Source organism: Hirundo rustica (genome assembly GCF_015227805.2).
Source record: "Hirundo rustica isolate bHirRus1 chromosome 4 unlocalized genomic scaffold, bHirRus1.pri.v3 SUPER_4_unloc_1, whole genome shotgun sequence".
Taxonomy (NCBI): domain Eukaryota; kingdom Metazoa; phylum Chordata; class Aves; order Passeriformes; family Hirundinidae; genus Hirundo; species Hirundo rustica.
This window is the reverse complement of record NW_026690174.1, coordinates 1-4,872: the sequence shown is the minus strand read 5'-3', so window position 1 is coordinate 4,872 and position 4,872 is coordinate 1. Positions and strand designations below refer to the sequence as shown.

At 45.8% G+C, this 4,872-nt stretch overlaps 1 long non-coding RNA gene across 1 annotated transcript; it reads right to left on the bottom strand.

Annotated features, from left to right (window-relative positions):
* Positions 1 to 370: 370 nt before the first annotated feature.
* LOC131378777 (uncharacterized) lies at positions 371 to 4,444 on the bottom strand. The gene is made up of 4 exons (XR_009208648.1): positions 4,245 to 4,444; positions 3,519 to 3,645; positions 1,359 to 1,436; positions 371 to 670 (listed from the first exon to the last, which is right to left on the bottom strand). It is a non-coding gene; the product is annotated as an uncharacterized LOC131378777 (long non-coding RNA).
* Between the last annotated feature and the right edge of the window lie 428 nt (positions 4,445 to 4,872).

The window sequence follows — 4,872 nt, the reverse complement described above, 5'->3', positions numbered from 1 at the left end:
AGCTTTGCAGTGTTCAAAAATGGACTAGTTAAGACAGCAGTGAGGAAAAAAAAATAACAGAATGAACTTATTGTGTAACAGGAAGTAGATTTGAAATGGAATTACTGAAGGGTCAGTATACACGGACCCCCACGCACAGTTCTCCTTTTACAGCCGCACTTAAGGACTGTACTTCAAATGTGGTTACACAGAGATTTCCCCCCCACACACACTGACTGCCCCTTAATCTTAAAACCCAATCTGCCACAAAATGACATGAAATAAAACAGACTGAGAAAATACTCAAGAATAACTGCCGTTTACAAAGCAGGTAATTGATAGTATACAATTACTGATAAGGTAGAACAAGAGTTCCAAACCTGGACTGCATTCCAAAGCATTTCTTCAGATATCCATTCTGGATTCTTGCTGTAAGGTGCTAATCGGTCTGTTCTAGACTCGTTTACAGACGTTGATAAAACAGTGAAAAATGCATGCTTTGGAAACCTGGGACATTTCATGCCTTTGTGCTAATGGAACGTGAGGATGGAAGCCACTGGCATTTTGCAATGTTGATCAGTGGCATTTAGAGGTTTTTTCCTGCTATACTAACTGATTCTTTGTATTTTTTCTCCTTTTTTTCAGGTGGCTTTTTATCTTCAGGTTTAGTCCATGGAGGGCTGTGCAACTCCTGTAGAGGTGAAAACATCATCAGTGTAAACATGGTGTACAGAATACATATATACATAAGCCAAAATAAATAATAAAAAAAAATTACGGCAAATAATGGCAAAATTATGGCAAATTAAAAAAAGCCATGGCAATAGTGCACACAGAGCTGTATTTCTATTCAACTGATGTACCAGTTACAAACTATTGCAGCAGAATATGGTATCTGCCCACTGTGCCTAGAAAAGGCTCCTGATCTCTGCTAAAGGAAGCACAGTTAACAACCTCCACTGTGCAAAGCCATACCAGTCTGGTGCTGCAGGCAGCCTCATGTAACTGCATATGATACTATGTATAACAATTAAATAAATAAATAAATAAATATATATATATATATAAAATTATTTTGGAAATCTCTCCCTGCTCCTGCTTCCAGAGCTATAGACATCACTCTATCAAATTAAGACATCGCACTATCAAATTAAGTAATTTGACTACTACTCCTTCAAATATTTAATAGTTTGCCAGCCAAATACCAGCCAGAAAGCATTTTGAACAGATGAATTGCAATTAGATGCAGTCAAAGTCTGAACTGAGTAGTCTTCTCTTTTGAGACAGAACTTGGTGAAGAATGTGTAAGTATACTTCAAGTAATTGCATTTCACAAGACCTTTTAGAGAAACGCCGGCCATTACTCTGAAAGAGAATACCTGAAAGCTTGTCTCTGCTTCTGCTGCCTTCAGACGAGGCTTTGAATCGTTACGGTTCCCCAAACACGTCTTGGCAACCTGTCAATACAAACGTCAGAGAGAAAGACTTCGTATTTTTCCATAAGATATTCCGTTTTCCTAAAAAAAAGCCTAGTAGATGAAATGGAACAAAGTCTCCATGGCTAAGCTTATCCCAGATTTCCCATCATCCCCGTAACACTCTTTAACAGTACAGTCTTGTGGCAGCAAGTTTAACAGCTTAATACTTATCCAGCTTTTTTTCTTCACGTTTAACTCTCATCACCAATAGTGAAGTTTACTCCTACAAGTGGTCCTGGGGAACAGAAAAGTCATTCCAAGTGTCTTTTATGGGTGAGGAAATAGTGACAGTAGAAAATCAGCATTACAGTTAGAACTTAACTCTATTACTGTTCTCTTGTCTAAATTCTAGATCTCTTAGCTATAACAATCCCTGAGTGGGAATATAAAGTCACTGAGTGGGGAAGACAAGTGACTCTTTTCCTATTCAGATCCTTTCTTAAGCTGTACTTAAGCTGAGGGAAAAGACTTTGTAGAGGCCACCGCTGAGGCTCTGGAAGGAGCTGAGCTTCTTCAGGCAGAGGTGTTCTCCTGTGGGTACAGGGGCTGCCTCAGCACGGGCCGGGAGCGCGTCCGGCCAGCGCCTTCTCCTGCTTTAAAATATCAACGGGAGCCTGAGCTCGGGGCGGGGGTGAAATCAGCTGAATTCCAGGCAACTCTGTCAAGTGCCCCCCAGGGGACATGGGTGGGGCTGGGGGATGAGGGTTGTAAATAGCAAAATCTTTGAAATATAAACCTGTCCTTGTCCCTGTGCTGCTGAGCTTCCTTGGGAGCTCTGCTGGTTCCCGACACAGCTGGCATTTGAGCGGCAGCTCTGCACGGGAATATCCTCGCTCCGTGAGGTTACTGCAGCGGGAACTGAGCAGGGACTTGGGGGCCATGGCTATAATTCATCCAAACTAGCAAAGCTGAGAGTGAGCACCGAATCTGGGCTCCGCACAGGGAACAATCTTAGTGCTGCCCTGTCAGCTCAAGCCCCTGGGCTGGGAAGTTTGGGGAGTCAAATGTATGGAATTATACAAATCACAGCGACTGGCATCACCCAGAGGGACAACGCGAGTCCCAAACAATTCCTCCATAATCTGCTCTGGGGGAAAACAGCCTGTGTCTGCCAGGAGCTCTGACTCTGTTTCTCCTACCAGCTCCTGAGCAGTGCCGGGGTCACTGTGAGGGCTTTAAGATCCAAATAAACCCCAAACCCCATAGAGCGAATAATCCAAATAAAGAAATGCATTGTTGTCATCAAGAGCTCAAAACTCTGTTAAGAATTCTATGACAACAAGGTAATGGGATTCCCAAGAATCTCATTAATGCTCTTGGTTTCATTGTTAGGTATTTTCAATCCCTCATTTAGCAGTTTGTAAAAGTTAACCTGGAATTTAGAGGTCAAGCAGGGCTGATTTTGTATTGACCTTCACCTCTGGTCCCACTCTGCGCAGACACAACTTGGGCCACGGTGGTTAGACACGTGGCCTCAGCTTTTCACCCAAAGACATCCCCTACTTGTTCCCTGCAGATGAAGATTCTGCTCCAAACCATCCACCCCTCACCTCCATTTGCGCTCCAAGTGCCCGTTCTGTTCCCCGCAGGTGCCCTGGTGACACCAGGGAGGTCCCTCTGCCCACGGTGCCTTTCTGCTGCCCCTCTCGAGCCTGAGGCCACTCCTCTGCTCGCTCTTTCCAGCCTCCCCTCATCCCTTCCCCACCAGCTGCTGCCGAGGAGGGAGGACACAGCGAGTCCCGAGCGCCGAGCCCTCGCCGCTACCCCCAGAGAGCCCCGGCCATGGGCCCGTGGGGCCTCGGATTTCCCAGGGAAATTGTCTGCCGGGCTCCCTTCAATTACCTCAGCAATTCCCTCAAAAATGCCACCCCACTCCCCTTGGCATCCTCTCACATTTTTCTACACAAACAGTTCTAGTGTCCCCTCCCAATTCCACCGGGTTTTCAGATAAACGAATGGCATCACCTATGCCCACTGCTCATGATTCACCCAATCAAAATCAAGAGCAAATGTTGCTTGGGCTTTAGGAACTTGAAATAACGTCGAAGCAAAACAAATCACCTTTTTCTTCTGGTTTGGTCTTTCTTTTTTCTCTTTCAGATACTGGACTTGTTTTTGTGGATGTGTGCTGAGCTCTCGCTGCAGGGAACTGTCAGGCCTGAATGGGTGGGAGTTCGTGTTCTTCTCACTGGGGAATCAGAAATAAATATTAATTAGACTGCAGAAATGTTTTCTGAAACCTTTCCCCTTTGCTGGAAGATCTTCTCTTTCTGTCTTTGAATCTACAGCTGTTCCCTGATGGTTTTTCCCCTGCCTGAATTCCTTGCAGCTCCTAGCTGAGAAAAACTGGGATAACTTAGGGGGGACAGAGGTGAGATTTTTAGCTGTATTTTTCTAAAATTTCTAATTATTCTGAAATTATCTCTGATTCCCCAGGCTGGGGACAGGAATGAGCAGAAACCATCAGCCCCTGGGACCGTGACTTGATTTTAACCACACAGATCTTACCAAATCTGAGATTTACAGACCTCAGGCTCTCCTACCACGAAAGCCTGTCCTCGTCCAGGTCTTAGGGTGATCAATACCTCCTCCACAAAATCCCTAGGGATTTGAATTTTGTGCTGGTTTTGCAAACTTCATGTCAGATTTGCAAAAGCAACTCCCAGCAGGTCCCTTCCCTGCTTTCCAGAGCAGCACTCCCCAGTGATCTCCGCTTCCCTGGAAAACCCACTCCAGCCCGAGTGTGCACCAAGGGGTGCACCAGTGTGGAGAGGTCACAGCCCTCACCTGGACTGATGCACTTGGAGTGAGATCCAGCTACAAATGGAATTCCAGGAACGGCCTCCAAAAGGTTCTAGGATGATACCTTTAAAATGGCTCCAAGGGCAACGGCTCCAGTGCCAGGTCAGTACCTGCACGAGTCCTTGTGCCAGCCCCGGCTCACTGAAACACACGAGAAATCAACCATCACACAGAGGCCTCGTTTGCAGAATTCCTGATCCAAACCCTCGCTTTCCCACCCTGCGCTGAGGCCAATCTCAGCCAGTGTTAATAAGTAACCTTTGCTGAGAGCAGTCATCACCCCAGTCCTCCAGCCTCGGCAAGATTCTGTAGTGAACTGACCCAAACGCTGATCCTTCATCTAAACTTCCTACACGGTTTGTTAGAACGGTACTGGACAGTAAATCCCACAACAGAATGAAAAGGCTGCACAAGGAATAACAGAAAGTCGTCCATGAATAACCAAACCCACCCATGCCCATCACTGCTCCACCCCTAATTTGGGTGAAATATTGATACAGTTGATAAAGACTCCCCTTCCCTGCTACACAGTCCTCCACCGCATATCCAGGAAGTAGATTTATTCCCTTCTATCTTCCCAAAAACTGCCCAAATCCCAGTCCTCACACACGCA